Source organism: Trachemys scripta, chromosome 7 (genome assembly GCF_013100865.1).
Source record: "Trachemys scripta elegans isolate TJP31775 chromosome 7, CAS_Tse_1.0, whole genome shotgun sequence".
Taxonomy (NCBI): Eukaryota; Metazoa; Chordata; order Testudines; family Emydidae; genus Trachemys; species Trachemys scripta.
The window spans coordinates 61,042,897-61,053,717 of record NC_048304.1 but is presented as its reverse complement, the minus strand read 5'-3'; positions in this window follow the sequence as shown (position 1 = coordinate 61,053,717).

Below are 10,821 nucleotides of genomic sequence, written 5' to 3'. Positions count from 1 at the left end.
AGCACTCCAACAACATCCCCGAAAGCCCTGCTGCCCCCACCTTCTCTATCCTGTATCTCTTCCACCTTGTGTCAGTCTGGATGTTAGAAACAAGAGACATCAGGACTGGCAGAAAAATTAACTCTTTCCTGTTCATCACAAAAAGTTGTTAATAACATAAAAACCTTTAATATTTTGCCTCCAAAAATAAAACAAAGTGATTATGCAAAACAAATTTCATTAAAACCTATTAATGATTTTTATTCTATTTCAGTATAAAAACCTCTTTTAATTTCTTATGTTTAATCAATACACTTTCAACTTTAAAATAAATGCTATTTTTTTTAAACAAGACCTCTTGTAGTGAGGCAGAGTGGCCTCCATCTGAGCCTGACGGAGAGGGACCACGCCACTTCCCCTGGTGGGTGGAGCCAAACCAGCCCCGCCGCCTATGCCGAAGCAGAGGGGCATGGCAAGAAGTATAAAAGGCAGGCCCTGCAGCTCAGTCGAGTTGGAGCCTGGGAAGAAAGTAGATGTCTCCAGCCTGCTGCAGAACTCTGGAGCCAAAATTGCGCTGTGCAACACTCCGCCCCCGGAGGAGACCATCCACGAAGAGGAGTTGCCAGGACTGTCACCAGCCGTGTACCCTGAGGAGATGGTGGACCCTTGGACTAAGGAGCCCGGCTCCCAGACGGAAGTAGCCCAGGGAAACCAGGCTTTAGTCTGGTTGTGCTGCCAGAAAACGAGTTGGTGTGTTTTGGTGGGATCCCCGCTGACCCAGTGGTGGAACCATCTGCCACAGTTAGGGCCCTGGGCTGGGACCTGGTGGAGTAGATACACACCTACACAGACGCACACACATATATGCAAATACCTGCTTATATACACAGGCACATATGCCTGCGCCCACTCTCACACACACAACATTGGGGCTGTTCGGGGCTGTGTGTCTGGCTCAGACCTATTCCTGTATGTGACCCTGAGAAGCCCCCAATGCCTGCTGGCAAGGGGGTTACAGAAATGCCCTGATCTCTGTCTGTACATGCTGGTTCACCACAGAATGTGGTTGAGGTCTCAAATGAAAGCTGGGGTCATGCTGGCCATTAATGTTGTGACAGATACTATGTAAGGAGTTATCTACAGATACAGAACAAACAGGTTTCTGCCAGACAAAAGGTGTTTATTCACCTGTCTTTCGGTCAGCCATGTAAACTAAGCATTGTAAGTTGGCACCATGGAGGTCCCTTTGCATACAGCATCAACGGCGGTGATGTGAAATCAACAGGGAGGCAGCACACTGGAGAATAAGCTACGGAGGATTATCCTGACTCAGGAAACAGACAATAACCATTGGGGGATATGAGGGAAGGCAGCCCTCCATCCTGCACCTCAGAAGTAATCGGATGGGGCATTTACACTCATGAAAACAGGATCACAACCGTGGTTGAAACACTGCAGAAGATATGTGGGTGTTTCCACTATCCTTACTCACTATCTCTTGAATCTCAAATGTTTCATAATAAACTTAGGGCTGTCTTCACTATAAATCTATCTCAGCGCTGCGATGTTATACAAGGAGCTGATCCTGAGTGACTCATACAAGCTGGGATGCTCACTAGTCCCTGGGGAACAGCTGGCCTAGTATTTCTCTGAGTATTCAGTGGAGTAGAGGCTGGACACTACTGGGGAATGTTTAAAGGGGTATGTTGATTGTTAACCCGGAAGGCATAGTAAGGGCTGGCATTACCCAGAGGAGACTGTTTGGGTGGCACACATGCTGATGTTGTCAGGGAACTGACGCCCAGTTAAACACAAGCAAGTCTCGCTAGAGGCAAGGAGGTAACTACGTGACTCACAGTCCTGGGCACCCCGAGAACTGTCCCACCATAAACAAAGACAGTGAGAACAAACTGAGTCAGAATATTGACTTGCCTATACACTGATGCTTGGAGCCTGGGTAGCAAACCAGAGGAATTTGAATTGCTCATTCATGTGCTTCAGTTCCCTCTAGCTGCTATTACTGAAAGCTGGGTGGGATGATTTGCACCACTGGAATGTTAAAATCAATGGTTATAACCTATCTAAGAAGGATCAAGTGGGCAAAAAGTGAGGGGGAGGGGCACTCCATGTCAAAAATGGCATTACCTGTTTCTGAGTCACTGATAACTCTGATACATATGCATTCAAGATAATTTTCTTCTATGTCCGACCCAGCAGCTCCACTTGCTCCCATCACCTGCCCCACCCGGAGGGGCAGCCAGACCAGATCTGAGTGAGTGGCATTGTGACCTGGCATATGGGGTCGTAGCACCACTCAGGATTGGCCATCACACCACCTCCCACCCAAATCTGGTGGTCGCAGGCCCCCTGAACATGGGCCCTGTGCAAGTGCACTGAGTGCGGATTGGTTAATCCAGGCCGGAGTGCAGGAAATGTTACTTCAGCTGGGACAGAGGAGCTGGGGGGGGAGGTCTAAGCAGGATGGTTCTGCGACATCTGGAACTGTTGGGAGGTCAGGGGGTAGGTAGGTACCCAATGCCCATGGAATTCTTTGGACACCCCAGCTTTCCTCTACCACAGAATGGCCCCCACAAGCTCTAGACATGGATGGGGAACCCCACAATCACAGCACAACACACGGACAAACCACAGGTAAAGGAAGCACAGAAATGGAGCTGATCCCAATATACCTTTCAAAAAATAACCCACTTGACAGGAGTCCCTTTCTTGGGCTCCAAATGGCTCAGGAGATGGCCCTGGTTTCTGCAACCAGCTTCATCATTTGTGAGGATTCCCCAGGAAGTTTCATCCAGTTACTTTCACCAGACAGTAACTGTTTGTAAACGGGTCACACTGAATATCCCTTGTTTCGATTGCTGTTGTATGATCAGTTACCCAGCTTACCTGATATTGCATCCGCTTCCTCAATTCTGTTTGAAACAGGAGAACAGCAACAACAACAACAAATGAACTTTTGGTACAAATTTGGAGAACTTTCCGGATCTGAACTAAATTCAGTATGTTTATTCGCAAAACTACATGCTCCATTTATCACAGGCTAGTCTAGTCTCCATTCTCCTCAGCGCTGTAATACTGGAGCACCTTCCAGTCGTGCCGTAAGCAACATGACTAGAAACCAGAATGGAAAGTAACATCCTGGGCAATATGATGAGAAAGCAATGAAAGGACAAACACCCGCATCTGGATCAGCACCATGTGTAAGCTGGGGCTTCATGTCTAGGGAACAGGCTGGACTGGGGGGCCCAGGTTTGGATGCGATGGTGCACTGGGAGCTGACCGGTGAGACCACAGCCCAGCAGGACACCAACCTCCCATTAGTCACACGGGGCAGTGGACGTTGTGATGCAAGAGGTCAGGCACTGGGAGACAGGGCCGGCTCTGGCTTTTTTGCCGCCCTAGGCAAAAAAGCCACCCGCCGTCCCCCAGCGCGGCAGGAGAGGGCGCCAAGCCTGGCTGCGGGCCTGCAATCCCCAACCGGCCGGAGTGCCGGGGGGAGGGCGGCGAGCCCGCCGCAGCTCCGCTCTCCCTGGCGGCCAGAGCGCCGGGAGCAGGGCGGTGAGCCCGGCCGGGGCTCTCCGCTCTCCCCGGTGGCCAGAACGCCGGGAGGAGGGCGGCGAGCCCGGCCAGGGCTCTCCGCTCTCCCCGGCAGCCAGAGCGCTGGGGGGAGGGTGACGAGTCCGCCGCAGCCCCGCTCTCCCCGACTGGCCCGAGCGCCGCAGGTAGGGCGACGAGCCCAGTCGTGGCCCCGCTTTCAGGCCGGAGCGCCCCGCCGCGCCGCCCCCCTCCAGGCGCCGCCCCAAGCACATGCTTGGTGGGCTGGTGCCTGGAGCCAGCCCTGCTGGGAGAGTTCGTTGCGTGGAAGCTTGATGTTATTTCAGACGTTTCATTTGAAAATTGATCATTTCTAAAATGAAATAATTAATGCTGGAGTTGAAACAGCAGCCTGGTATTCATTCTGTCATTATGAATTTCAGACTGGAAAGTTCCATGTCATTGTAATGTACACCTTCCACATGCTCAAGGGTTAATGTTCTAAATGTTCTAATTGGAAGGATGCTGGGTAAAGTTAATGATAAAGACAAAGAAATGCACACTCTAAAATAAAGATATGCCATGAGTAAACTACCTGAAAGGCCTTGGTTATCTAAGGACAGAGGTTGCTAGCCAGCCTTTGAAATTGAAATGTGAGCATTCCATTCTGTTCCATCCATTTTTTTGTCCTCATCCAAACAGAATCAAATCCAGATGCTCCCAATCTGCAGGTGAAATAAGCGTGTACACTGCATACAGTGGCTGAGACACAAAGAGGGCAAATTTGTTAAATAGGAGGAAAAAATAGGTGTGGGCTTAGAGGGACTAAGGAATTGTGAAAGGAACACTGGAAATGTTACCGGCCAAGGCAAGACAATGGAGCCTGTGCTGAAACACATAGTGGTCTGCTGTGACTTTGGGCCAGATAAAGCAGGTGGTTGCTGTGGCTGGTTTGCAGTTGGCCCCTGGCTCTACACATGGGGAGGGAGGAGTGATCTGCAGAATCGTAAAGGCCGGATTTTTTTTCACATTTTAATTGCTCCACATTTTACACATTATGCCACTGGGCAAATGAATGTTTAACCCATGATGTCTAGTTCCGTTTGCACTGTGAAATCATCATTACATTGATTGCAATGCTGTGAAAGTGTAGCTGACGTTAAAGCGATTGCAGAGAGGGCTGTTGTCCTGTGCCAGTGAGTTCAGAAGCTCCTAGATGAGGCCAGACATCTTCCATTTGGAACTTTGGGTCCTTTGGCTTGTCATAGGGCCTCTCCTTCCCACATCCCCCTGCAGCATACAAGTGAGTGAAGGGGAGAGCATGGAAATTAACTAGAGAAGAACTGCGAGGTTTGGCTGAGCGACTTCTGATGTCACAAGCAATGACACTAATTAAGAATGACCTGAACTATTGACCTGGCCCTGATTATAATCACAACAACCGCATACAAGAATCATTAATAGATTGGCTTGGTTACAACAGACTATTGGGAATTGCTACTCGCAAATGGCCTTTTAAAAAAAATTAATTATATTTTTATTGAAATTTTTGCATAAAAACATTCTCTAAGTGGTTATTGACATGTCTTGTTTATTGAAAGCCACATTCTTCCTGTAAACAACATTATTTCAATAATCAGAGGGGTAGCTGTGTTAGTCTGTATCCACAAAAACAACAAGAACAGGAGTACTTGTGGCACCTTAGAGACTAACAAATTTATTAGAGCATAAGCTTTCGTGGACTACAGCCCACTTCTTCGGATGCATACAGAGTGGAATAAATATTGAGGAGATATATATACACACATACAGAGAGCATAAACAGGTGGGAGTTGTCTTACCAACTCTGAGAGGCCAATTAAGTAAGAGAAAAAAAACTTCTGAAGTGATAATCAGGCTAGCCCAGTACAGACAGTTTGATAAGAAGTGTGAGAATACTTACAAGGGGAGATAGATTCAATGTTTGTAATGGCTCAGCCATTCCCAGTCCTTATTCAATCCTGAGTTGATTGTGTCTAGTTTGCATATCAATTCCAGCTCAGCAGTCTCTCGTTGGAGTCTGTTTTTGAAGTTTTTCTGTTGTAATATAGCCACCCGCAGGTCTGTCATTGAATGACCAGACAGGTTAAAGTGTTCTCCCACTGGTTTTTGAGTATTATGATTCCTGATGTCAGATTTGTGTCCATTAATTCTTTTGCGTAGAGACTGTCCGGTTTGGCCAATGTACATGGCAGAGGGGCATTGCTGGCACATGATGGCATATATCACATTGGTAGATGTGCAGGTGAACGAGCCCCTGATGGTATGGCTGATGTGATTAGGTCCTATGATGATGTCACTTGAATAGATATGTGGACAGAGTTGGCATCGGGGTTTGTTACAAGGATAGGTTCCTGGGTTAGTGGTTTTGTTCAGTGATGTGTGGTTGCTGGTGAGTATTTGCTTTAGGTTGGGGGGTTGTCTGTAAGCGAGGACAGGTCTATCTCCCAAGATCTGTGAGAGTAAAGGATCATCTTTCAGGATAGGTTGTAGATCTCTGATGATGCGCTGGAGAGGTTTTAGTTGGGGGCTGAAGGTGACAGCTAGTGGTGTTCTGTTATTTTCTTTGTTGGGCCTGTCTTGTAGGAGGTGACTTCTGGGTACTCGTCTGGCTCTGTCAATCTGTTTTTTCACTTCAGCAGGTGGGTGTTGTAGTTTTAAGAATGCTTGATAGAGATCTTGTAGGTGCTTGTCTCTATCTGAGGGATTGGAGCAAATGCGGTTATATCTTAGAGCTTGGCTGTAGACAATGGATCGTGTGGTGTGTCCTGGATGGAAGCTGGAGGCATGTAGGTAAGTGTAGCAGTCAGTAGGTTTCCGGTATAGGGTGGTATTTATGTGACCATCGCTTATTAGCACAGTAGTGTCCAGGAAATGGACCGCTTGTGTGGATTGATCTAGGCTGAGGTTGATGGTGGGATGGAAATTATTGAAATCATGGTGAAATTCCTCAAGGGCTTCTTTTCCATGGGTCCAGATGATGAAGATGTCATCAATGTAGCGCAAGTAGAGTAGGGGCGTTAGGGGACGAGAGCTAAGGAAGCGTTGTTCTAAGTCAGCCATAAAAATGTTGGCATATTGTGGGGCCATGTGGGTGGCTATATTACAACAGAAAAACTTCAAAAACAGACTCCAACGAGAGACTGCTGAGCTGGAATTGATATGCAAACTAGACACAATCAACTCAGGATTGAATAAGGACTGGGAATGGCTGAGCCATTACAAACATTGAATCTATCTCCCCTTGTAAGTATTCTCACACTTCTTATCAAACTGTCTGTACTGGGCTAGCTTGATTATCACTTCAAAAGTTTTTTTTCTCTTACTTAATTGGCCTCTCAGAGTTGGTAAGACAACTCCCACCTGTTTATGCTCTCTGTATATGTGTATATATATCTCCTCAATATTTATTCCACTCTGTATGCATCCGAAGAAGTGGGCTGTAGTCCACGAAAGCTTATGCTCTAATAAATTTGTTAGTCTCTAAGGTGCCACAACTACTCCTGTTCTTGTTGTTTTTACGGATACAGACTAACACGGCTGCTACTCTAAAAACAACAAGGAGTCTGGTGGCACCTTAAAGACTAACAGATTTATTTGGGCATAAGCTTTTGTGGGTAACAAACCCACTTTTTAGATTCATGGAGTGAAAATTACAGATACAGGCATAAATATCATATTATCATAAATTATCAGAAATTAACATAATTATCAAATATTTATGCCTTTATCTGTAATTTTCATTCCATGCATCTGAAGAAGTGAGGTTTTTACCCACGAAAGCTTATGCCCAAATAAATCTGTTAGTCTTTAAGGTGCCACTGGACTCCTTGTTGTTTTTGTTATTTCAATAAATATTTTTATTTAAAAAAATTCACTACAATTTTTGAAAAAACAAAAGCTCTGTTTCCTACCCCGTGGAATGAAAATAAATGTGAAATTTCAACATTTTTCATTACAAATGTTGTTTTCCAAAAACCTTTAATCACAGCCCATTTTCTTCAAAGGAAACTTATAGATTGTGCCAGCAATGACTGTGTGTCTGCTCCTGCAAAGACTTATGCATGTGCGTAACTTTACTCACCACAAACCATGGGAGTTTCGTCACCGACTTCAGTGGGGCAGGACTTCACCCCATGAGCTGTCCTATTGAAATCAATGGGACTATCACAGAGTGTAAAATTAACTATGTTCATAGATCTTTGTAGGATCTTGGCCTGGCTGTTCATGACAGATGGTGAATTTTTGCCTCTTTAGGGACTGTTAAAAAAAATCACAAAAATAAGTCTTAAAGTGCTCTTTTTATTTAATTTTTACTCAGAAACTAATTAACAGATTCACTTGAGTAGCCTTAGAAAATGTAGTCTTTACTCTCTGATTATGTACTGTGAATCTGAGGGAAATACGCTGTATTTGTTGCACAAAATAAAGACATTTATCTCCTGCTTTAAGTGCAAATCTCAATTCAGCCTGAACTATGGAGCCACTTATGATGCCTCTAGAATAGATAAAAATACCAATAGCATTTCATAACTGCAGCTCTATTACAGTCATTCATCTCTCCAGAATACAAAGTCTTATCGTATTTTTAAATCCTCAAACGTTACGGCTGTTAGCAGCTAAATATAAATATTGAAATGTGCAGTAAACAGGAACTGGGATTTCTTTGCACATATTTATGCGCAGCTACCCTGGGGTTAAGCCGTGTTTGAAGTACGGTCACAGGCATATTATATTCTTTGATCAAGTTCTCAAGCTTTCAACTTAATGCCTCTATCCCCTTTGGTTAGTGCAGCTCATAAAATATTCATAGGGGCATCTTGTAACTAGAAAGATGGAATCCTGGCTGGGGAATGTTATTGACAATCAATGTTGCTCTCTGTGTAGGAAGCCAGTGCAGAGCAATCAAACGGCGCGGTCATTGAACGCCCAACGCAACGTGTGTGACACGCAGCAAGGCCGGCCACAAAAGCAGAGACGTTGCTCATCTCAGCCTCAGATCCTGAACTAGGGTTCATTCCTGGTGCTGAGCAGTCCCTTCTCCGCATGGCTAACAACCAGCTAAAACTGCCTGCGCTGGTTCCGCCTGTGCCCCTCGAGAGGAGCTGGCAAATGAGCAAACTACCTGAAGGATTCTGTCTGGCCTGGGGGTCCCAGATCATGTGCTAGCCAGGCCTATTTGCTGGCAGTCTATTCATTCAGCTCGGATGGACGATTACCAGACTAACAGTCATTCAGGAACAGCTGGCTGGTCACTTGCTGTGATTGTCCATCATTCCCTCTCTTGATGTCTAATTGGTTGCCTTGTCTCTGCTCCCAGACTGGATAACCAGAGCTTTTCAGCAGGAAAGCAATCTATAACTAATCACAAAGAGCTGGCTGGAGCAAACCTCCAACACTGTCAGGATTCACGGTTTCTTGTTGTGGAATAATCAAGAATCTGTGCATCCCATCACACCCTCTGATACCATACACGATATGTATGTGCCGCTGCACTCCATCACACTAGTTACACACCGCTATGCTCTGTCACACCCCACCGCACTGTACTGTGCTTGACCAAAACACCTGCCTTCTTCGAAAATTCCTTTTCCGTGGAAAATTTCATATTTCCAATGTTTTGTTGCTAAATGTGAAAGTGTGAAATTTTCCACAGGATGGAAATTCCAGCCCCCACACAGGGCTAGCTGGGCACCAGGGGCTCTGCGTTCAGTTCCCATCTCTGCCACTGACTCACCACATGACCTTGAGCTCTCCATACCTGGGACTCCCCTGCGGTACATGAACCCGAACATGGTAACTTTCACCCCGGAGTCCACCTCTTTGCAAATGCTCAGGTGAAGTTAGAGGCAACATTTGGAATGGATCTAACAGCATCTCCATAAGGGGCAGAACCAGCATTCTGAATCCAAACCCCCAGTCCCTGACGCGGCTCTAGTTGAAAATCTCAAAAGCAGCTTGTTCATCTGTGTATAAGGAAATGTGCTGCTTCCTCAAATGCCAGCTATCCCCACCCTGCAGGAGCTCCCCTGCAAGGGGCACTTCTAGTGCCCAAGAACTAACCCTGGGGTGTTGGAATGACAAGGAGAGATGGGAGGGCAAGGGGGAGAGGGCTCTGTAGCCATATTAGGGTTAAATGTGATGGTTCGACTTGGTGTCAGCACAAGAGTGGGTGCCAGGGTTAAGTGGTGCCGGATGTCATGAGCTTTTGCACACGATTTGTCCCAGCAGGCAGAAATGTCACAGGACAGCTGCCTTGCAGTGCTCACAGCCGGGTATGGGGAGCCCATCAGCGTGAGAGCCGGGACACCAGGATTCCTTGCCCTAGTCTCCAGTCCTGCTGACTCCCTGTGTGACCTTGGTCAAGTCACTGAGGCCAAAGTTCTCAGTCGCATCCAGTGAGCGCCTGGGCCGAGATACTGGGCTCATGCCCAGAGACAGGGAACACCCCCTCGTGGCCACAGCTAAAAAGCTCCCGCCGTGGAGAGCTGTAGCTGAGCAGCATCATGTACGGGCCAAACGTGGTGTATCCCGGCCCATGCAGAGTCAGGGAGCTCTCTGGCCTGTGCTAGGCAGGAGCTTGGATTGGATGGGCAGAACTGTCCCCTCTGGCCTTACCATCTCCAGCTCTGTGGCTTGTTGGATTCTAATGTCCATCTGAATGCGCAGTCCCATGGTGACGAGAGGCCCTCCCCGAGAATGTTAGATCATCCCCTCCAGACTGCCCATGTGAATCAGCAAAGCCACGCTAACATGGCGGGGGTGAGGGGAGAAATGAGTAGAGGAAACAAAGAGCGGCCCTGACCGGTCACTGAATCCCAACTCCGTGGTCCCAGTCCAGGCTATCACCTGGAACAGCCATGCCCCATTAACAACCACACTGCCCCGCCCAGCGCTGCAACCTTAACTCTGCCCCCTTGTGCAGATACATTATGAGACAGTCTGTAATTACATGATCACATGCTATTCTTTCCCTTTTGCCCCAGTTCCCTTCTGCTCCTATCTTCCCAGCACCTGCCCCATCCCCACTCCTGCTTCTATCCCCTCCTCTGGGTGCCTGCCCCTCCCCTTCTCCTCTGCTTCTGCCCCCTTTCCTCTCCCACACATCTTCTATCCCCCCCCATCCTGATCCCCAGATCCTGCCCCTGGATCAGATTATTCCATGACAATGTGACCGTTGCCCCTTTCAAACCAGTGCCCCATCTTGCCCTGCAGTGTGTGCAATGCTAACTGGACAGCCAGAAAAATCTA